Source organism: Lactuca saligna, chromosome 4, assembly GCF_052625555.1.
Source record: "Lactuca saligna cultivar CGN05327 chromosome 4, ASM5262555v1, whole genome shotgun sequence".
In the NCBI taxonomy this organism is placed as follows: domain Eukaryota; kingdom Viridiplantae; phylum Streptophyta; class Magnoliopsida; order Asterales; family Asteraceae; genus Lactuca; species Lactuca saligna.
The window spans coordinates 169,941,642-169,967,634 of NC_136420.1; the positions used below are offsets into that span (position 1 = coordinate 169,941,642).

At 36.4% G+C, this 25,993-nt stretch overlaps 1 long non-coding RNA gene across 2 annotated transcripts; it reads right to left on the minus strand.

The window, feature by feature from the left end:
- Positions 1–23,277: 23,277 nt before the first annotated feature.
- On the minus strand, positions 23,278–24,519 carry LOC145038920 (uncharacterized). Of its 2 annotated transcripts, XR_013679637.1 has the most exons (3): positions 24,324–24,519; positions 24,133–24,248; positions 23,278–23,496 (listed from the first exon to the last, which is right to left on the minus strand). It is a non-coding gene; the product is annotated as an uncharacterized LOC145038920 (long non-coding RNA). The 2 variants fall into 2 exon arrangements; XR_013679636.1 differs by lacking the exon at positions 24,133–24,248.
- Positions 24,520–25,993: the final 1,474 nt, after the last annotated feature.

A 25,993-nucleotide genomic window follows, 5' to 3' on the forward strand; every position in this document is an offset into this window, starting at 1 on the left:
TATAGAAGTTCCTTATATTGAACCATTCCAACATAATATTCATATATATTTGACTAAATTTGATTAAAATCTCAATCTAAGCTTTTAGATTTTGAAAAGAAGTATGAATTCATCTCCCTTAGTTATAGCAAAACAAAATTTTCAAACACTACAACTTTGTGAATTGAAACCTTTTGTTTTCTATAAATAACATTGCTAACTTGCACCACTTACCATAATAATTATGCTCCCACTAGCATAATAATTATTAACTTACCAGCATAATACTTATGCTCCCAGTAGCTTTGACATGTATTCAGAAATTAGCTGGACTTCTAGAAATCAATACTTATTGACTTTCATTAACAAATTTTAGATTTCTGATCCGAGATGCTTCAATAAGACTTTATCTAGGCTTCTCATAATCATACACCTTTCTTAGATAACTCATATGTGTGTCTTAACAATTTTAAAACTTACAACAATAAGTCTCAAATGTTTAGACCCTTATCCATTTCTCACAATTCAAAATATGAATAGGGATGCCATAATCATAATTGAATTGGAGAATGCAAATATCACAATTATATCTCCTTAAAACCTACTTATTGAAAGTGTTTCCTCACTATCATTTTCATGAATCGGAGATAAACCTTATGACACTTAGATTTTATGGTGTATGTGTTCCTATCCATGTGAATTTGTTATAACCATAATCACAAAACAAGGTTAGCGACAAATCCGAACTCATATGGATTGAACTTGTTTAATCTTAATTTATTGCCACCTGGTAGCATAAGGGCCTACCATTGTTTCCAAGTAGTTATGCAAACAAATGAGAACTCATAGAACTCACATGCATAATCAACATTAACTGGAATGGGCACAGAAATAAAATATGTCAACACGATATGTTAGAAACCTTAATTTGTGTGCTAGTGATAAACAATAGGTTTACTCTTGATTAGTTCTTGAAAATTTTCATGATCATTAAGACTCCCACTACCCTCTTGACATATAAGATTATCTTGTCATGAATCATTCCTTGTAAAATTAAATGTTCAAGAGTTAGTGCGGATTCTTATCAAGACAAACACTTCACATAATTGGCCTTAGTTGGTCTTTGTTTTATCCAAAAACATCACAAATTACCAATTTCAAATGTACAAGAGTATAAAACTTTTACTCTACTTTGAAAAGTGTTATAAACCTTCTTAATTTAATGTCACTCAAGGCACAATCTTGGAGTATGACTTTAAGACTTGTTTTTGGAACGAAGTATGACTCATCTTCTTGATTCAACCATTTCAACAATTCACGATACCTCTTCTTAGACATACAAATCCACTAAGATATCCTTAGAGGATCAAAATAGATATGGTTTTCCATAACCATTAAGATTGTCTTAAAACATGATACTCAAGTTGTAACACCGTAAATTTCAAGACAAAATTTTCATTTAAAATAATCATTTTATTCTTAGAAACGCTTGTTTAAAATCTCATTCATAGTCGAATTACAAAACATAACTCCATTTTCACTTGCATAGAAAACCAGGATCCTCCAAAAATGACTCTTCCTCTGGTGTGTACAATCAAGCTGGTGCCGTCTCGTGATACTGAAAGAAACCTGAAAACATCACACAAAACACTGTAAGCATGAAGCTTAGTGAGTTCCCCAAAATACCACACATAACACATATTAGACAATCGAGGCTATAACTCTATGGGTCCGTGTAACCAAACTCTGTGAACCCTCAGGTTCTAACTCTGGGAACCTTCCGGTTCCAACTCTATAACACGCACAGCGTAAATCACATAGAAATAATGCAGTACAACACATCACGTACATATAGCATACAAATACTCTGATCACATAACTCTGATTACCTACTCAAGGTAAAGTATAGTGAGAAGACTCACCTGGCAAGCAGAAAGCAGATATCCCCACACTTAAATCGCGAACTCGCCACCGCCTAACACGTAAGGCAAATACTCTCATGAATATAACTCTCGAGACTAGAATCAATCCTCTCATGACACCCTCTTAAGGTTAAAAGACTATTTTACCCCTCTCTTGGCCCAAAGGTCACATCGCTGACCAAACCCTAAAAGTCAACGGCCAACCCTTGGTCAAAATCAAAGTCCTCAGTCTAAGTCAACCCCTGACTGACCCTACTCGCCGAGTCAACCCTGTGACTCGTCGAGTTCCCGTAATCAGAACTTCACTCAATCCGCGACCTAACTCGCCGAGTCACCCCGAGACTCGCCGAGTCCAACAACTCTGAGTCCACTCGCACACAACTCACCGAGTCATCCCTCGACTCACTGATTCTCGACTCAACCAGAGAATATCGGGACCCTTCGACAAGACTCGCCAAGTCCAAGAACAGACTTGCCGAGTCTAAGGCTATCATCAACCTACTCGTCGAGTTGTTCTTCCAACTCGCCGAGTCCCAACTCATCTTCAAGCAACTCGTCGAGTACACCCATGTGACTCGCCGAGTACCACCGGTCTGAATCCATTTAGAAGCATTCCAGGTCATGCAAGTGCTCCAAAACATAGATCTAGTCTCCTACCACTCATCCATCACGTAAAGTGGCAAACTTTACGTGAATCCAAAGAGATCTAAGCCGTTTGCACATTAGGCTAGGGTTTGGGACATGTAAGCTTCACTAAACACTCCAACACAGGGACTTTCATGCTCTCTGATTCTTCTCCCTTCCAGATATGAGGTAGCAACCTCAGATCTAACCTCTAGACTTCCCATTTCATCCATAGACAAATTCTCACAAACCCCAAAATGAAGAAACAACATAACAACAGCTCAATAACGAGATATTACCTCTAAGTGATGCCCCAACTGCAATGTAATTCGAATCCAAGCAAAGCCCCTTGCTCCAAGCCTTCAATCTCCCAAAATTCCTTCAACAATTACTTCTCCAAGCTCCAATCCACTCAACAATGATGCTTCTCCGTGATTTAGGGTTTTCTAGGGCTCAAGGGGTGATAAAGAGGCTGGGAGGTAAACATAATAATCTTTATATAAGGCTCAACCCCGAGAATTAGGGTTTTCTCCACTCAGCGCCTACACGTCGAGTCCATCTCACTGACTCGCCGAGTCGGCAACTTAACACGCAACCAAGTCGCGACTCTACTCCCCAAGTCCATCCATGGACTCGCCGAGTCACTCTTTCACAACTTACTCTTTTAGCCCCTTCAACTCTACTCTTGATATTTTGGGATGTTACAATTCTCCCCCACTTAAATTAGGCTTCATCCTCGAAGCCTACAACAACTCAACTCCAGAAATACTCCCACAACATGTCACCTGGTCTTAATCGGACCAGGTCTCACAAGGCATACCCATCGAAACTCGAACACACTTTCCCTTTCCTTACGGTGTCCTGACCACTGTCTCGAACCGGGAACCAGATGTACCCTCCGATAACCACACTCAACGATCCGAGAATTACCCATGAAGCATCACTGCCCCAAATCTCAACAATCACTCGACCCATAAGGGTTAGAAGCCATGAACCATCGGATCCCCGATCCGAATCCCACTCTATCCAATCCGTGAAGACGGAAAGACCCACTCTTCAATCCCAGAGCAACTCCCATGAGTCCTCTTCCTGCAATCACACACCCATGCCGCACCAACCTTCGCACTCTCGGGTTAGGAAAACGCGTACAACTGATGACATCTCTAACATCCCCAGGAGAAAACACCACTACGCACACAACCCTTGATCAGAATCAAGCTGGGAGTCCCAGACTCCATCCCTGCATCCATCCTGAGACTCTTGGCTCTACACACGCGGAATCCCTTCCGCATCCTCAGCAGACATCCCATCGTGATGTCATTCCATACCACTGTCACAGACACAGTGTTCGACCACCATACTCCAAATCATCCATTCTCACTATAACTTCCACTTCCGCGAATCAACACTTTCCCCAGCAAATGAGGGTTCAACACTTCCTCCCATACAACAGCACAAAGGGTGGCATACCAATGCACTAATGATGGCTGTTGAAATAGGATAACTCAACCAAGGATAAATACGTGCCGCAACTCCCTCTGAAATCTAATACACATGCCCGAAGCATGTCTTTGAGCGTCTGAATCATTCGCTCCCTCTGAGGTGTCCTCAGACATCATCATGATAAGCTCTAGCTCATTTCTCATATCCCTCTTCGAGACTGAGCACCAGGTCAGCTTTTGACTCCACAGCTGAGCCTCCAAAGGTCACCCATATCATGATCCAAATATCCCACTAACTTCCTTCTCGTGACCACTATCCCGGCCCCGTGACACGCAAGTCACGAAATTCTCTTTTCCTTATGCGAGAAAATACAATCCAACCGAGGATTGTCTCGACTCTGATCTCTGGTTTCTGTTGCGCATATCCCTTGCGCATCTCACAACATTTCCTGACAGAGACGGGGACCCCAGTCTCGCCCCCGGTCCAACATCCAGGCTCCAAAAACTCAATACTAGGGCTACTCAAGCCCAAAACTCTTCCACATCATACATTGATCGGAGAACATTCCATCATCACACTCTCTTGCCATCTAGTGAGTACTACGGCTCCCCGCGGTATCACAACACCCTCTGACTAGTGAGTACTACGACTCCCCGCAGTATCACAACACCCTCTGACTAGTGAGTACTACGGCTCCCCACAGAATCACAACACCCTCTGACTAGTGAGTACTACGGCTCCCCGCAGTATCACAACACCCTCTGACTAGTGAGTACTACGGCTCTCCGCAGTATCACAACACCCTCTGACCCCACTAGCTCGTGCTCCGCAGACTATCACAGGCGGCTACCCATACTCGTCTCGAGTATTCATCACAGACTCTGGAGGCAATCGCCATAACAGATGCCCACCCTTGCGAAGATCCACTAAAGATTCGCGAGTAACTCCGAAATAAAGATATCAATACCCAGATACCTCGGAACACCCCCACCGAACATCACGAGATCCTGCCACAACCACTGATCTCCTGCCCCAAGCACCATATAGATGCAATAATACATTCCCTCTGAACCCCATAACTAGATCTTCATTTTTCCGAAGTTGCAACTGCGGTGTATTCAATTTCTCAATTGCAATACGAAGAAACGCTAACGCTACGAAATACGCTGATAATTCTCCGAAACCCTTTTTTTTCCACCGCTCAAAATCCAACAAGGATACGCATACTGACCCGGGAGTTGGCTGCCTAATCATTCTCTATCTACTTGCCCCAACACTGACCAATACCAGATTCCTAACCAATAAACACCTGTCGTGGAGACATTCATCCTTCTCAAACAAGTACTTCCCGCATTAACTCACTCTAACCCCTTTCCTCGATCACCGACATCTCTGGTCTCATGATTTCTTACCGCATATCTCTATACTCCACTTATAACTGCTCTTGACAAATCTCTGCTTTCTTACATACGGCACCCAGTTCTCCCCCACTTAGGGTTCGAACCATCACCAAATAGCACGCAACTGACCCATAACTATATTTTCCAGCAAAATCGCACCTGCCCCGGGAAAGTGCTACACAACGCCCGATAATCCCCTTTAAGGAAATGAATCGACCTCATATAGTCTGAACCTCTGGTGAACTCCTCAAGAACTTCTCGTCACGTCTGCCTCTAGTCAATCCAAATCTCGTACCAGTTTAGTACCAAACAACTCAACTGCTCAATAACATCCCTGGCTCATAGACTGAACCATAAAATCATCGTACCCCTCACCTCAACTCATCAACCAACGCTCCAACACCGGGATCATCCCAAGAACAGGGACCCACTCCCAAATTCAACACCCCATGGATAGAAAACTCTCTGCATCGCTGAACTCGACTGAACTCCCCACTGATACCACTACAATACCTCCTACTATACTCAAATAGGTGTAGTGTGGTCCTCAACTATCTCAGTCCCAACTGACTATCTGCTCATGATAAATCACTGCCTCGCGGCACACATGCTACCTGATACTCTGGTGGGAAATTATCATTAATGACGACCTGTAGGGTTTACCCCTAAACCCAAAACTAAAACATCATGCTTCTCATATTTTTCACACAAGCATAATCAGTACCTCCCAGATCATAGGAGGTGACATCTCCTTCATCGATTGATCGCTCAACTCAGATCGAAACTCTCCCATTCTCACTGACTCCTTACTAAAATACTCTGAGGGGCTCTCGATCTCCCTCTCAAGGGACGCCTCTTCGAACTTACTCATGACCGGATAACCGGAGAACCACAAACATCATTCACTACGAACCATGGTACTCATTCCAAGACATCTCTTCTCAATATGCCCCGGTGTATGGTACCCTAACCATAACATCACTCCCCAATCCGCTCCGATGTATGGTACCCAGACCATAACATCACTCCTCAATCTGCTCTGATGTATGGTACCCGAACCATAACATCACTCCTCAATCTGCTCTGATGTATGGTACCCGAACCATAACATCACTCCTCAATCTGCTCCGATGTATGGTACTCGAACCATAACATCACTCCTCAATCCGCTCTGATGTATGGTACCCGAACCATAACATCACTCCTTAATCTGCTCTGATGTATGGTACCCGAACCATAACATCACTCCTCAATCTGCTCTGATGTATGGTACCCGAACCATAACATCACTCCTCAATCCGCTCCGATGTATGGTACTCGAACCATAACATCACTCCTCAATCTGCTCTGATGTATGGTACCCGAACCATAACATCACTCCTCAATCCGCTCCTTAGAACCTTCAGAATACTCCCTGTATCAAGTATGGGTCCTCTGCTTTCAGTAGTACGGGCCCATACTACCTGCCACATCTACCCATACTTCCCACACAGACCATCCCAGAGCTTCTAAGTAGCTGCTCGACCTGATCTTTCCCCAATCCCATCGCGCGTGCTCGCTCCCCAGCGAAATTCTCTATTCTACAAGCGCACTCATCTGGCTAGGGTTACTCCCTAGGCCCATCCGTTGTCCTCCTACTTCTTTGCTATCAGCTACTGAAGAGCTCCTAATGATGCCAGCCATCTACCTCCTGAATATCGTCATATTCTCTTGGTAGCTGACTCCCATCATCGAGAGTTCCACAAAGCACAAAGCAAGCAGCATTTGAGCATCGAAGGATACATAGGACTCCCTCTCTGTGATAACTCCACCTTCTCGGCTCATCCTCGAAAGTACCACCGAACTCTGTAACTCTATCCCTCATGGGTTCTAACTGGATACTCTCACTCATCACGTACTCAAAAGCATAACACATATCACAACGAGTCCTAGGCTAAGGCACCACAAATCAGGCCACTCTAGTCCTAACATATGAAATACCTAGCCTGTCTCTAGCATGCAATAATGTCTCATAAAGTGCATCATAAATATCTCATAACACAAAAGTAAAGGTATTTTGGGAAATCACCGTTCAGGCTCTGGCTGATTGTACACACTGCTCTTTCTTGCTTTCTCTTTGAACTCTTATTCACTTTTATAAAATTATTTCCTTAAAAAAAACTTTTCTTACTTCCTCAGTTTGAGTCCATATTTACCCGAACGCGCATCCGAATCCCTCAAACCAAGGCTCTGATACCAACTTGTAACACCATAAATTTCAAGACAAAATTTTCATTTAAAATAATCATTTTATTCTTAGAAACGCTTGTTTAAAATCTCATTCATAGTCGAATTACAAAACATAACTCCATTTTCACTTGCATAGAAAACCAGGATCCTCCAAAAATGACTCTTCCTCTGGTGTGTACAATCAAGCTGGTGCCGTCTCGTGATACTGAAAGAAACCTGAAAACATCACACAAAACACTGTAAGCACGAAGCTTAGTGAGTTCCCCAAAATACCACACATAACACATATTAGCCACTCGAGGCTATAACTCTGTGGGTCCGTGCAACCAAACTCTGTGAACCCTCAGGTTCTAACTCTGGGAACCTTCCGGTTCCAACTCTATAACACGCACAGCATAAATCACATAGAAATAATGTAGTACAACACATCACGTACATATAGCATACAAATACTCTGATCACATAACTCTGATTACCTACTCAAGGTAAAGTATAGTGAGAAGACTCACCTGGCAAGCAGAAAGCAGATATCCCCACACTTAAATCTCGAACTCGCCACCGCCTAACACGTAAGGCAAATACTCTCATGAATATAACTCTCGAGACTAGAATCAATCCTCTCATGACACCCTCTTAAGGGTAAAAGACTATTTTACCCCTCTCTTGGCCCAAAGGCCACATCACTGACCAAACCCTAAAAGTCAACGGCCAACCCTTGGTCAAAATCAAAGTCCTCAGTCTAAGTCAACCCCTGACTGACCCTACTCGCCGAGTCGACCCTGTGACTCATCGAGTTCCCATAATCAGAACTTCACTCAATCCGCGACCTAACTCGCCGAGTCACCCCGAGACTCGCCGAGTCCAACAACTCTGAGTCCACTCGCACACAACTCATCGAGTCATCCCTCGACTCACCGATTTTCGACTCAACCAGAGAATAGGACCCTTTGACAAGACTCGCCGAGTCCAAGAACAGACTCGCCGAGTCTAAGGCTATCATCAACCTACTCGACGAGTTGTTCTTCCAAATCGCCGAGTCCCAACTCATCTTCAAGCAACTCGTCGAGTACACCCATGTGACTTGCCGAGTACCACCAGTCTGAATCCATTCAGAAGCATTCCAGGTCATGCAACTGCTCCAAAACATAGATCTAGTCTCCTACCACTCATCCGTCACGTAAAGTGGCAAACTTTACGTGAATCCAAAGAGATCTAAGCCGTTGGGCTAGGGTTTGGGACATGTAAGCTTCACTAAACACTCCAACACATGGACTTTCATGCTCTCTGATTCCTCTCCCTTCCAGATCTGAGGTAGCAACCTCAGATCTAACCTCTAGACTTCCCATTTCATCCATAGACAAATTCTCACAAACCCCAAAATGAAGAAACAACATAACAACAGCTCAATAACGAGATATTACCTCTAAGTGATGCCCCAACTGCAATGTAATTCGAATCCAAGCAAAGCCCTTTGCTCTAAGCCTTCAATCTCCCAAAATTCCTTCAACAATTACTTCTCCAAGCTCCAATCCACTCAACAATGGTGCTTCTCCGTGATTTAGGGTTTTCTGGGGATCAAGGGGTGATAAAGAGGCTGGGAGGTAAACATAATGATCTTTATATAAGGCTCAACCCCGAGAATTAGGGTTTTATCCACTCAGCGCCTACTCGCCGAGTCCATCTCACTGACTCGCCGAGTCGGCAACTTAACACGCGACCAAGTCACGACTCTACTCGCCGAGTCCATCCATGGACTCGCCAATTCAGTCTTTCACAACTTACTCTTTTACCCCCTTCAACTCCACACTTGATATTTCGGGATGTTACACAAGTACTCTCCTATCTTTTCAGATTGGAAAAACTTTTATCTTTCTGCCTTATTTCATTCTTCTTATTCATCCTGCCTTACATTGAAACTTTTCCAATGTTTAGAACTATACATAAACTTCTAAGTATAACCATATTTACTAAACTTTAGTAAATCATGGCAAATAGTCTTATCCTTCTTTGTGGTGGACTTGACCAGCGCACACCTAGTGTACTCGATCCCCTAGTCCTTCACTTGACTCACATATTCATGTGAACAAGGAATTAGTCTTAATTTCCCAAAGATGAAGGTTCTCATTCATCACACACTACAAGTTGCATGATTTCAAGTTGCTATCCAACTGAAACTTGGGTGATGAGAATCTTTCCTTATTTGGTAAAATTTGACAATATCACAAACAAAAGAATCAAATCCATATTGCTAAGCATAGAAACATACAAACATCAATTTTCACAAATGCCATTATAAGGAGATATAAAAATAAAACAAAATTGTATTTATTTATAAAATGTGTAAAACCTTTTCCTTATGATACAATTACAAATGAGAACTATGTTATTACATATTTCCTAGCAATATATCATAACTCCTAAGAAACAACTCAAAAAAAAAACGATCTTCGAACCATGCGATTGAAATCCATCTTCGCGATCAGATTCTGCATACTCTTCCTTTAAGCTTCCTTACCTTTGCATTATCCTGAAGCAGAGTCAAACTTTTTTGATTCTCCCTTTTCTCAGATCTTTCAGGTAGTCAGGGCAACTTCGCAACCAATGCTCCTTTTCTTGGCAATAGAAACATATAGACTCTTTGAGAACGGTACACAGGACAATATCATACTTAGCCTTTCTCCTTCCCTTGGAAAGAGAAATCTTTTCTGGACTTCTAATGTTTCCATTGTCAATATCCATGGAAGTTTGGGGAGTAGATCTTCCCATCAAATTTGCTTCTCCAGTACGCCACATCATTGTTGATTCAGCAGCAACACACAAATAGGTAAGATCAATAAGGGTCATGTCATGGTTTGTCACATAGTAGTCCTTAATGAACTCACTATATGACTCAGGAAGTGACTGAATAACCTAGTCAACCGCCAACTTTCTTGAGACAATGACACCCAATACTCTCAGCCTGTTAATATGTGACTTCATCTCCAAGACATGAGTACACATAGGCCTTCCATCTTGATGTTTCATTGCAAGTAGGGCTTGAGTGACCTTGAATTTTTCAATTCTTTGAAATTGTGGTTTAAGGAGAATAATTGGAGGAGGTGGAGGAAGTAAAGTATGACTTCCACGATCCAATCGAAGGACATCATCTTTAAGAGGAAAACTTGTTCCAAAGGATTTAGGAAGACTATAGTTGTCTAAACTAGACAGCTACAATGGGAGAAATTCAAGTTATTTAAGTTAAGTCCTAAATATAACACCCAAATGAAATATTAAGTCTAGGACCCAACACAATATTTTACAATTTGGAAAAGAGATGCCGTAATCCAAACTACACAACATTTGAAGGTAGGTAAATGACGATTAACCAATTTCCCCCATGAAAAAATGAAAAATATCTTTAGGTTTTAAGTGAATTGAAACTCCTATATCCTTTGAGATTCATTGAACAATTCAATGGCATGTTTAAATCTGTATTATGCCCTTCAAGTTTGTGACTGGGATGCCGAGGATCACAAACAAGGTATGAATAACCATGCAAATTAGCTTGGTACACTCAATGTTACAACCACCTAATCAATGTGTTCGTTAACCACACACACTCCATTGATCTATGATTAACATCAAGCTACCCTTTGCCACACATTGTCAGCCCCATATTAGTGTGTCGATTAACCACAGACGCTCCACTAACGACTTAACAAGGTGCAAAGTGCAATTTCATGGATTAGCACCATGTTCACATTTTCCTAAGTAACTAAGATTTGGGTCTTTTCAAAAAAAAAAAGATTTGGGAATTTATAAGTGTTTAGTTACTTTATATTTATCATTATAGTTTTAATGAAGGGAGAATTGGAGTCATATCTATCTATTCGGCTAATGACCCTCCACCACTCAAGGAAGCGGTGGGTGAGAGTGGACACCTATTAAACTACCATTTTATAGGCATTAACCTTATATCTCCCCCCTCCCTTATAGACCGACTTCGTGAATGAGGCTACTAATGGTAAGACTGACTTTGTTCTTATACATATATATATATATATATATATATATATATATATATATATATATATATATATATTAAACCTATAATATTATAATAGTATAAGGGTAGAATTTTAAACTTTAAAATTCTACGGTTTGGAATTAAGTGTTTCATTAGTTAGACTTTTACATTGACAGATTCCAAAACTTGAGGGCAAGTTTTTGAACTATTCAAAAACTTTTGGAATCCATAACTTCCGAGTTTAATATTAGTTTTAATGAAAAGACTCTTGAAAATCCATAACTTGGGGACAAGTTATGGAGTTTATAAAAACATTTATGGAAAGAGAATCTTCAAGTTCATATCCTATAAGTTTAATGATTTCTTTAAAGAAAAAATTTTCATTTTCCATATCTTGAGGAAAAGTTATCAAATTCATCAAAACATTTAGATCGACTATTGTAACTTACAAAAATCAAACAGTTTTATCTATGATCTAAATTAAACTCATAAGAACAAGATAATTCATATCAAACAAATTTCATGTAATTATCCTAACCATATAAACTAATACAAAACATGAAACTTTGACAATTATCTACTAAATTGGATAAGCATGACCATTACCACATCAAAAACAGGTTTATAAGTTCAAAAAAAGCTTAGGGTAATGATCCTAGTCCAATTCCAGCCAAAAAACTAGAAAATCTTCACTCAGGGGATCCAACTCGTCGAGTGTATGGACAAACTCGATGAGTTGGTCAAAATTGTGCTTGGACTCGTCAAGTCCCCTAGTGGACTCTGCACATCCACTGTCTAGAAGGCTGAAATGGATTTTTAACGCATTTCCAAGCAAGCAGCATCAAGTATAATTGACAACAAGCCTAGGCGCTGATACCATTGAAGGGTTTTGAGCATTCTAATAATCCTAAGGTGTACATGCAAGCCTAAATACCTTGGATATATGTTTTCTCTATCATAAATGCAAACTTGAACTTTCCAAGGTATTACCCTAACTAGCCTTCAAAACTTCGATACGTGGGTAATAAGACAAGTTAGATAACATACCTTTTCTTGTAGCTTGTTGCTTGGAGATTTAAGAGCCTAGCACCAATAGTATAAATACCTCAAATGGAATCACAACACATCTATAACAAAAGGATAACTTGAGAAGAGATTCCTTTCACACACAAATCGTCTAGCCCTCTAGTATTCCGCTTAAGTGCCAATTTCATGAGCTAAAGGGTTCTTATATAGTGTGGCTAACTAAGGTTACACCATATAAACCCTAATGACTTTCCATATCCCTCATCCTCCAAGGGTTAAAACCTACATGGAGTATCCATGGGTTACCACATGGGTTTAACCCAACATGAAGAACTATGGATTATAAGCCCACTTTATCGGAATAAATGATTTACCAAATCAACCCCTTATATTTAATTAGTCTCTTTTGATCAAAAAATTAATTCCAAATCAATTCTTGATCAATACTAATTAAATAATATGATTTCATTTTTAATATATTAGAACTTATAATATATTAATAAACCATAAATAACCTCTTCTGAAAAATCCATCCTATCAAATTGTCCTGATGATATGCAACCCAAATTGACCATGCTACTCTCAGGTCAAGTACATACCAATTATAGTTATGGACTTAGACACTAATCCAACAACCATGACATTGCAAAGGTTGCATTACATGATACTTTAGTAGTGACAGGAATTTGGAATTCTTACACTTGCAATAAAGGTTTGGAATTTTGAAATGAGCATCATTGAAATGTTTTTCAATTGATCTATTTCACAAATTCAGGACCATAGATAATCATAGTATGCATGCTTGGAGCATGGTATAGCTATTGTTTTAATTCAAGTATTAATTTGATAAATCAAAACATTACACAATGAATAATGATTTTTAAATATGGCACTCAACAGTTTTAGGGCCATGTAGGATTAGTATTATTCTTGTTTTTCACTTTGCATGTTTTGACTTCCCGGATAATTGGGTTATTCAAACCATCCATAGTCGATCATAGTTTGGAAGTAATTATTGAGGGCAAACTATCATGAATGGGTCTGTAGAGGTGTTTTAGTCATACCACATGTTTTCTACAGTATTCATGAGTACTCCTGGAATAAGATTTGAGTATTGGATTCAACCCATGCTCAAGTGAATCAATTCATGGATTTTATCACGAGTGATTGTGAGACGATAATATCTTATATTCTTGAAACCAAGACATGTGAGTTGTAGTTTACAAGTCGATTGCACATTGACGTATGTAAACACACTAGTAACTTGGTGTTATAAAACATATTTTTGTGTGTGATTTGATGAGTAAGTACAAGAAAGCATTTGAGTTGAAGTTTATCCATTCCTTTTACCCTTGGAGGGATAAAAGCAATATTTGTAGGCCCCTCGATGATTTAGTGACGACACCCCTAAGTGCTTGGCCAAGGCTGGACTGATTTGATTTGTTCAACTAGTCAGTTGTCATAAATCGAAAATCGGGAAGCAGCAAATGGACAGAGAGAATGATTATAATCCATGTCCCAGTCCATATGATGTATAGAATGGAGGAATATATGATCCCTTATCTAATGGACGCGTCATTGACTAGGTCAGAGTTTGACAACGACTTTTAAGAGCTACGATTGCTAGTCGGGTTATGGAGTCGTACGTGCAATAATAGTTATTAGACTTATCCAAGTGGTAGACTGTTGGATTAGTGTCTAAGTCCATAACTATAATTAGTATGTACTTGACCTGAGAGTAACATGATCCATTTGGGTTGCATATCACCTGGACAATTTGATAGGATGGACTTTTGAGAAGAGGTTATTTATGATTTATTAATATATAATAAGATCTAATATATTAATATGAAATCATATGATTTAATGAGTATTGATCAAGATTTAATTTGGAATTAATTTTGTGATCAAAAGAGACTAATTAAATCAATGGGGACTAATTGTGTAAATTAGTGATATATATGTTTGGGCTTATGATCCATGGTGGACTATGTTTATGTATGGATACAAAAAGAGTTGTGCCACATGAACCATGGATCATAAACCCATAGGTATGGATTAGGGTTTACCCATGACCCTTGGAATCCTACAATATATATATATATATATATATATATATATATATATATATATATATATATATATATATATATATATATATATATATATGTTGCTCCGTAGCTAAAATAGTGAGTGATGTTCTTGGAGTTCATATGAGGCGTTTTTAGAGAAAGTAATTCTCTCTCAAAAGTCATCCTATTGTCCAATGTGTATTGTGATTCCATTTGAGGTATTCACATTATTGGTGCTAAGTTCTTAAAGGAAAACACAACAAGGTTTCCAACTACAACAAAATGTGTGTCATCCAACTAGAACTTTGTAGTAAAGATACTCTATTGTATGCTAGTTAGGATGATGCTTTGGAAAATTAAAGTTTGCATGTATGTTAGAGAAATCATAGATCTAAAGCATCTAGGGTTGCATGTACACCGTAGGAGTGTAAGAATGCTCAGAACCCAACATATACTAGTAGACAAAGACAATGTAATATCCATTTTAATAATAATAGAAATTTATATTTTCATATTGATTTTGTATTGTTCAATGTATGTTCAATAACCGTAATCCATGAATAAGTCACACATTACAACATTTCCGCCACTAGTCGGGGGTGTGACAGACAGTGAACAAAATCTTAAATGAAGGAATAAGAATGTGTAGAAGTATTGGTTAAATCCAAGATCCTATTTGTAGTTGAAAATAAGAGTTATTGCCAATTGGATTTACCTATGCCTGCGAACGCTTTCATTTTTAGATGTTTTCCAAATACTGTTAGTGTGGCATTAACCAATAGTAACATGAATAAAAAGCTTTTCAAGTTTTACGTTTCTCAGTCTAGGCTACAATACGAAGTTTGGAGCTTGAAAAAGATTTATGCGATCAAAGATTTTGTAGTTGTGGAAGTTGATAGCTTTGTAAACTACAAATTCAGAGCTATGAGAGGAAGCAACAATGAATAATTTTTGTTCCAATTTGTTGATTTTCCATTAATGATGTGACATCCCCAATTTTCATGGTCTGAAAAGTCCTTTTATTTATGCTTATTTAAAAACAGAGTAGTGCGGAATTTGTCCCATAAAAAGTGTTTCCGAAGAAATGTTTTTTATTAATTTTTAAAAACCTAGGTTTTATAACTGATACAAAACATAAGCATAAACATAATCATTACAGGCCTTGCATTAACTTATTATACTAATGGCTTAAACTCCTCGAATCTCTCAGTTGAATGTACCTTCGTACCGCTACCTATTATACAAAGTAACTAAGTGGTTCAGGTTGGGAAACCTGGTGAGTACATAGACTCTTCAACCCACAATAATATAGTTAACTTTTGTTGAATTATCTACCTCACATCAAACAATTAACCCAATTACCAATCCTCATTTTCTCCTATATTCAACTCTAAGGATTTATCCTAAGGATTAAAGTCAACATTGCATTTTCTTATATGGCTAAGGACCTCTCCCAAGGATCATCTCTAACATCGCCATAGATAATACTGCCTCGGAGATTCCTCTGCAATACATGTCCATAGAGTACATTCATGAACAAGTAGTTCATCATCTATAGGTTGTGAACCTGCCAGTGCTCCACCAGACTTTTAGAATAGTTAGTGGTTGTTATTTATACTCTCTTAGATGACTACATTGTAATCATTGCAAGTGAAAGCCATGACATCTCCTAATCATCTATCATCTCCTATCTATCATTTCTCATCGCTACCCTCTCTCTCTCTCTCTCTCTCTCTCTCTATATATATATATATATATATATATATATATATATATATATATATATATATTAAGTAAAAAATACTTATAATTAAATCGAGTAAAATCATGGCATATAGGTTCATCTAACACATAACATAGCTGATAGGCACATGCACCATTTAATCATCTAAATACTTCATGTCTATGTATAAGATGAATATAACTATGCACTCACTTGTTAAAGTTGATGACTGGAAAGTCAGGAAACATTTCGCTTCAACGGTTAGCTTTTACTTTTATGTGACCTAGGTTTAATTATTACTAAGGTGCAGTTTGTTTTTTCGATGTGAAAATGCCTAAAGTCTGTGGACCACCTCTACAACCCTCTGTAGTAGAAGAGGGGAACAAAACAACTGCAACATGTAATAAAAAGTCAGTTTGTTTTCTAACATCTGCAGACTGCTGCAATAAATTAAAGTAAGGCGTGAAGAGGTTTGAAGCATATGGTCAAGTGTTACACCACGCAGTACACGTGAAACAGTTTTTAAGTTAGAAGTTTTCTAAAAAACAAATAGTTGCGAAGGGCCAAGTGTTGTGCGTGTGCTGCGCGACACAACAATAAATGGTCAGAAGTGGTTTTTTAGAAAAAAGAAACAACACCTAAGTCTTAGTTTGTAACTAATGATAGTCCAAATTCCTCAAAAATCCTAGTGTCTACATCAAGATCTATCATGTAACGAATAACCAGGGAGGATCATATCAGAGATAGGGTTCATTTGGCATACATAGTATACGGTTCAAAAATCTCACTTTAAACACCTCATTAATTCCAGCCTACACATTATTCCCATAAGTAGATCAATCAGTAGAATGATTTGGAATCACTGATAAATCTTATTTATAGGTTCATAATAAAAAATTATGAGCATAAATATAAGTTACACCTGAAATAAAATAAGAGTAGCTTAACTTACATAAAATTTAGCGAAAACCAGGTGTTTTTTCGGCAGAACTCCAACCCGGTAGCTCCTTTTAGTCAGGCTCATAACTACTTCAGAGCCTAGCTAAATTGCTCAGAAGTGCTGAAAAAACGGATCATAAGGACTAAAAAGATTTTCAGAGAGAAATGTATGAAATGGGATGAGAAATGAAGCTACTTCGCAACTTATTTATAGGAGGATTTAACAGGCATGTCGCACCTATCAAGGTGCACGTCGTGTACTTCGGTTGACGATGCTCCTCCAAAATGATGCAACGTGGCAAACTCTATGTGGTCCGCATCGCCCTTGTAGATGGTGTGCACGCCATGCAACCTATGAAGCTTCTCAAAAAACTTCATAAAATCGTATCATTCGCATACGAGCTCCGTTTTTTACATCTTTATATCTACACATAACTATCGACGAGATCTATAACTTTTGTTTAGACTCCCTCGACTAATTTTCACCTTATTTTTAAACTTTTTTTTTTTTTTTATAGATTTAGACTATTAAAGTTTGTAAAAAAATCATAATTCTCTCATACGATATCCATTCTAGATTGTCTTTATATCGACGAATATGTATTAACGAGACCTTCAACTTTCATTTAAATTGTTTTCCCTAACAATCGACCAATCTAAAATTTGGTTTCTGTGTCGCGTACTGCTATACTAATACTTTGAAAAAAAAAACATGGTGTCAAAATCAAGTTTTTGGTAAACTTAATGACTTTATTGCAATTTGGATAAAATGATTACCGGAAAAACAGAAAAAATCAGTCATTTGTTTGATATTGCAACAAAACTATAAATATAATAACTTAATTGAATATATATATATATATATATATATATATATATATATATATATATATATATATATATATATATATATATATATATATATATATATATATAATTTCAAAATCAAAATTTTCAGTTAACTTAATTTCTTTATTACAATTTGCTCTGTAATCTAGTTATTAAATGTAATCCAGTTATTAAAATACTCAAAGGCATTTACAAATTTTACATAATCTATTATGAAAAGGACATTTCGATAATTTAATCACCCCCAAATTCTTTATATTAAATAATACAAGGAAATATTCATGAAAGCCACAGTCATGTCATGCCAAATTTTTTTGTTGATAAACAAAATGTATTATATTACCTCTCAATACACATGTAACAAACAACTATAGTTATTGGATATCAAATTGTAATTAATTATAAATAAAACGAAGATCACCTATCTCTACGTCATAATCTAACAAAAAATAAAGACATATCCATGAAATTGTTTTGGTGCAAATAAATAACACAAATAATAAAATTATAGTACTTTTTAATAATCGCCATCTTGGCATCATATATAACAGACTCAGCAAAGATAAAATTTAACAAAAGCATTAGTTAATGGTAAATTTTAACAAAAACCAAATATATTTAATGTTGTTTAACAGGATCTGATTTCATTTGGCTCTGAATATGAACATATTATTTGGTTAAACATTTTGAATTGATGTGTTGAATAATAAAAATGATCATTTTACATTTAAAATATTAAAAGATTGTTTCTTAATTGAAAAATAAAAAGGCTACCAAACAACTCATTTTGACCATCTCCAATTACCTTTTTTTAAAACAAAAATAAATAAATAGTATTTTATCTTCAATACTATTCTATTTTTTTTTACATCAAGCATGTATATTCTTAGTATATTTAATTTTTATAACTTACACATATTGTAAAATATAGCATTTTAAATAGTTAGATTTTAACATATATAATCCAACTTTCCTCATTAAAATAATATTGTTAATTTTGATATCAAAATTTTATAAAAAAAATAAGTTGGTCGTATAATACATTTGAATTAATTATGAATTTATAGGAAAAACCAATATATATTTATACCTTGGAATAAATTTATCATCATTAATCAACAAATGTATTTCATAAGGTCCAATTTTTTTTTTTTTATATTTAATACATTATATCAAGAAAAAAAATTATTGAATTTGACTGTCTTCATTTATCATCGTTTCGACTTCTATTGGTGACACTTCTTTTGCAACTTCAATTGGTGCGTCAAAATCCCGTTCATCGTTACACACACACTTATATATATATATATATATATATATATATATATATATATATATATATATATATATATATATATATATATATATACTAGCCGTCTACCCGCGCAAAGCGGCGGGGCACGTGAGTTCTTTCGGTGATATGTTTCCATTACAAAATTGTTATGTTAAAAAAAAGTACATGTTGAAGACAATATAATCAAACTATGGTGTTATTTGTTACATCATGCATCAAATAACCAATAAAAAGCAACCAGTCAAGACGACACAAAATATTAATCGTGCAATACTTCTTTATACACCACATTTGCTGTATAAACCCCATCACCTTTTGAATTTTCGTTAGGCTTTACTAATACTTTTGTATTGCAACGTGAAACCCCTCTGGACAATGCAACATAAAGTTGTCCATGCGAGAATACTGGTTCTGGAAGATAGATACCTACATATGGAATTGTTTGTCCCTGAGCTTTATTGATTGTCATTGCAAAGCACAATCGAATAGGAAACTGTTTCCTCATTAGAGGATCGATGGTTGCTACTAATTGCTTGTAACTGGTATTGGTTTCATATCGATGGATGTGGATTCGCATATGAAATCAATTGTGTTCGCATCTATGAAATCAGTTCGCATATGACATCAATTGAGTTCGCATTTGGTTTTGTGGGTCAAAACAGTTCGCATAAGAAGTTCACGATTTGTTTGAGGTTAATTGATTTTGATTTCGCAAGCTTGGAGTCGGAGATCTGGATTGTGTTCGCATCTATAGAATGCGAGGATAATTTAATGGTGATATTCAGTTCGCATTTGGTGACACAAGTACGTGGTTGATGATTTTTGGTTGGTTCGCATTTGAAATTAGTGGGTTTCGCATTTGGCTTCGTATCTGGGTTTCTCAAACAACTGAAATGCGAATATGAGACAATTGATTAATTTCTCAGTTAATGCGATGAAATGCGAATGAACTCAAAGACGGATGGATGCAAGATGCGAAGAATTTGAATGAAAATGCGAAGTTTTTAATGTATAAATGCGAATTGGGGAAGAAAGCTTAGAGTTTCGCATTTGGCACCTGATCTTTTCAAGAAATAATATAAGTGGTCCAACTTCGCAAAATGGGGTCATTTAATCAGAAAATCGATCATTCTTCAAATATGACATTTAATCAGAAAATCGATCTAAAAATGAGACATTTGGTGTTTATCGATTTTTCAGGGTCGACGGGTTGTATAAAAAGCGAAGGCTGAGTAATTGAAAATTAGAGGATCGATGGTTGTTGCTACTAATTGCTTGTAACTGGTATTGGTTTCATATCGATGGATGTGGATTCGCATATGAAATCAATTGTGTTCGCATCTATGAAATCAGTTCGCATATGACATCAATTGAGTTCGCATTTGGTTTTGTGGGTCAAAACAGTTCGCATAAGAAGTTCACGATTTGTTTGAGGTTAATTGATTTTGATTTCGCAAGCTTGGAGTCGGAGATCTGGATTGTGTTCGCATCTATGGAATGCGAGGAGAATTTAATGGTGATATTCAGTTCGCATTTGGTGACACAAGTACGTGGTTGATGATTTTTGGTTGGTTCGCATTTGAAATCAGTGGGTTTCGCATTTGGGTTCGTATCTGGGTTTCTCAAACAACTGAAATGCGAATATGAGACAACTGATTAATTTCTCAGTTAATGCGATGAAATGCGAATGAACTCAAAGACGGATGGATGCAAGATGCGAAGAATTTGAATGAAAATGCGAAGTTTTTAATGTATAAATGCGAATTGGGGAAGAAATCTTAGAGTTTCGCATTTGGCACCTGATCTTTTCAAGAAATAATATAAGTGGTCCAACTTCGCAAAATGGGGTCATAAAAAGACAAAAGTGCAGAATTTTCATTTCGCATCCCTGTAGTCTTCGCAAAATGGAAAATTTTACCCAGTTTCGCATTTGGGGTAAATTTTTTTGAGAAATTGGAATATTTTCAAACTTTTTTTCTAAAAAAAAACACATTGTCTTCGTCTAAGAGAGGGAGAAAAACGATTAGGGTTTATAAGGGAAATACTTCATGGCAGTGGGATTTATAGCAGGGTTTATAAGGTGGAGAGAACAAACACACGTCTGCTATGAGATATTTTAATCAGCTGCAAATGCAACATTTAAAGGATATTTGTTGAAGCGTATTAGGATGAAAAGGTTTTAAATTTTGAATGACCATGAAATTAGGATTTTGCTGAGAAATATAAGGAATCAAAACAAATTTAAAATTTAATATTATTTTATTAATGGTTGTTTGTAATATTAGCTTAATCGTTTGTACGTCTTAAAAAAATAATATTATTATATTCAATCTATTTATAGAAATAGTTAGATTTCTTTTATTGTAGAGGGTTACCCAGGTGTCAATATTTTCCCGCTCAAAACCATTCATATCCCAAATTTTAAGGATCAATGTTAGTCAACATATTAATTTCGAAATTATCTTTACAGTTTATATCATTATTAATTAGAAAAAGATAACACTAACTTCGAAATTATCATAGTGCTTATCAGATAAGCACTTCAAATTCTATCCAAACTGATTAGGATTTTTTTAAATTGTCATTTAAAAAAAAACTGATGATATACATTAAATCTATCTCATCCATTAATAACAAACATGTTTTGTAATCTGATTAAATGTCACACATATGACATTTAATCAGAAAATCGATCATTCTTCAAATATGACATTTAATCAGAAAATCGATCTAAAAATGAGACATTTGGTGTTTATCGATTTTTCAGGGTCGACGGGTTGTATGAAAAGCGAAGGCTGAGTAATTGAAAATTAGAGGATCGATGGTTGCTACTAATTGCTTGTAACTGGTATTGGTTTCATATCGATGGATGTGGATTCGCATATGAAATCAATTGTGTTCGCATATATGAAATCAGTTCACATATGACATCAATTGAGTTCGCATTTGGTTTTGTGGGTCAAAACAGTTCGCATAAGAAGTTCACGATTTGTTTGAGGTTAATTGATTTTGATTTCGCAAGCTTGGAGTCGGAGATCTGGATTGTGTTCGCATCTATAGAATGCGAGGAGAATTTAATGGTGATATTCAGTTCGCATTTGGTGACACAAGTACGTGGTTGATGATTTTTGGTTGGTTCGCATTTGAAATCAGTGGGTTTCGCATTTGGGTTCGTATCTGGGTTTCTCAAACAACTGAAATGCGAATATGAGACAACTGATTAATTTCTCAGTTAATGCGATGAAATGCGAATGAACTCAAAGACGGATGGATGCAAGATGCGAAGAATTTGAATGAAAATGCGAAGTTTTTAATGTATAAATGCGAATGAACTCAAAGACGGAAGAAAGTTTTTAATCTTAAATGAAATCATAGTTTCCTAATAAATTAATTAACAAAATACTTAACCCGAAAACAAAATCGAAAACCAAAATATAACCACATAACGTGAACCCACCAAACCAATTACGAATGTCAAAGAAAGACACATGAGAATTAACAAAAAAAAAAAAAAAAAACTTTCATTCACAAATGGTATAATGCATAAATAAAGCTTATTTTTTTCATTTACATAGAAAATATTAAGAACAAAACACTCCCATGTTCTTGTACATGATACATACAAAACAAAGAAGAAACTATTATTCATATGGTACCTTCAAATATAAGAATGATACAATAGTCAAATATGTATATGATAAAATTTGAAACAAATCAATCCAAATTCACAAAATTTTGTCAGTTAAATTTTTTTTGTTGTCTGACAATAAATGAAACCAAAAACTTATGCATTGCAATTTTCAAAAACAAAACTTACAAATGGGTTTACCCCAAACAATAACAAAAACTTACATATTGCAACTTTAAAGAAAAAACTAAACATTCAACTACAAGAGCTCTAAAAACCCAACAAGAAGATCATATTCAGATCTTAAGAAGCTTACCCACGATTTCTTTGAGATGTTGGTTTATATCAATCCATTTCAAGTCCTGTAAACACACATAAACACAAAGTTAGACATACGCATAGATACAGGACGATGGTCAGCAGCACCGGAATTTTAGAAGGATGCATAGAGGAAACTAATATGTGGAAGCTATGAGGTAGCTTTTTGATAGAGAGACAGAAAGGGGAAGTGCAAAGAACGATAACAAAGGTGGTGGGTTTAGCAAGCAAAGATAGCCATGGAAGGAGAAAAAAGGTAGTGTCTCGCAACAACAATGATCTAGGAATTTTTATAAACAACTAATTGACTCTTGGTGATTTGCAAGATAAACATAGACTCATACAAACACACACAACCAAATTGAGAAACGATAAGGAAAGAAAGTAATACCTTGAACTAAACAAATTAACAAGCTCTCTAGTTGCTTATTTCTTTAAGAACATCAAACTAACTATGAAATTTTCAAATATAATAAGAACCTCTATTATCAATTGCAAAGAATACAATATAAAAAAACTATGATATAGTCATAAAGAGAGTAACAACTATCTGACATTTGTGTTAATTTTCTAGTTCTAATGCAATTTCATCTACCGGAAGGACTTAAATGAGAGAACTTGAAACCAACATTTCATGATCAGCTACAATGAGATCAAAATCTACAAAACTAACATCTGACCTGCAAATCCCACACCAATATCCGATATTCAAATGATGGAGTAAAAACCCCAAACCCAATCCCCAAGAAAAAACAAACAATATCTTACCTTCAAACACAGATTCAGATTAACCCATCTGCAATTTTTTGGGTTTAGTTAAGAATCAGTTCTAAATGAAAACTAAAATCGGAAACTATTAAAGAAAACCTACATGGCTTCGAATGATCTGCCGAATCTTTGAGTAGTCCACATCGGTTTCAAGGTTGAAGCGGCGATGCATATATCCTTAGGTTTCCAACGAGTGATGGAGATATGAATGAGGTGATGGTAGTAATGAAGTAGTGAAGACGAATGTGTTGATATGTGTAGGGTTTTAGAGATAGGTCTTAATAAGGTGTAGAAGTGGTAGAGGTGCGCTGGGGATGGGTAACAGTAGATATTGGTGAACAGAGAAACGTAGGCGAAGGAGGGTAGAGGCGAAAAATTATTGGGTGGCGGTGATAGACGGAAAGAGGCAGAGTGCCTACATTGGTGGTCAGACTGTGCGTGGTTAACGTTAATTTTAGAGAAGTAGGTAGGTGGCAGAGAAGGTGAAGCATGCGTGACTGTGGGTGGAGATTATAGAGGTGACGGAGTTGTGCGGTTGTGTGGCTGGTGAATTCCAACAGCTAGGGTTTTTCCATTGAATGAAGGAGATAATGTATAAAGAGATTGAAAAGCCGGTTATGGTTGTTGACCGATTAAACTGGCTGAAAGAAGGCCAGATCGGCTTCCTTGAGATAAATAAGGATTTTAACTTAGGGATTAAATAGCTTAGTCAAAATTCATGCATAGGTGATTGTACACTAAGTTTAAAAATTTAGACGATTTCAAATTTAATATTATTTTATTAATGGTTGTTTGTAATATTAGCTTAATCGTTTGTACGTCTTAAAAAAATAATATTATTATATTCAATCTATTTATAGAAATAGTTAGATTTCTTTTATATAAGTAGTAAAGATATATATATATATATATATATATATATATATATATATATATATATATATATATATATATATATATATATATTCCAAGGTTCACTTATGAATAGTAACCTTCTAATATTTAAGACTATTGCCTCGATAATTTGGGTAATGGACATTTTGCCACATTAACCTGGGCTATGGACTATTTTGGTCCCTCATTTGAAGTTTAGTTTATCAACGGTTTTGGTCCTTTACTTGAAATTTGGATGCTTCTCGTCCCTCATTTGAAATTTTGGGTCTTCACACTTTTGGTCCATCATTTTTATGAATGGTCGTTTTTTCCCTTCTTCATACGTGTTCTAATCTTTTGCAATTGATTTTCCTTTTTTATCCATGTTTTTTTTTTCGTGTCATATAGTGGTCGTTCATCGATTTTCTTCCCCCTACTTTCTTTCTTCTCCGGTTTTGTACTTGGTCCATGTATGGTTCGTCTGGTTCTTCTTTTTCTACTTTTTGGTTTTATACAAGGGCAATGTCAATTTTTAAATAAAAACAAATCCAAATTCTTAACATCAATTACAGTAATGGAATCCACTGGCTTTAAAGTTAAAAAGGAAACATTGATCATTATTTTGTATATTTGTCATCAGGAATGAGAAAACTGTGAAGGTAGGAAATGGAAATCCTAACTAATTCTTAATTATTGTAGGAATTTTGTTGAAATAAACTTGATGGAAGGATACCTGATAATAATTGATCTTGCACTAATCTCAACAACTTGTGAGTTTTGTTAATCTTCACACTTTTCCTACTAAATTTATCCCTTAACTGAAGGTCTTGTTGTCTTTTCTCAAAACTTGATAGAATTCACAGGAAATTAGAGTTTAGGATCATCATATTCACTTCAAAA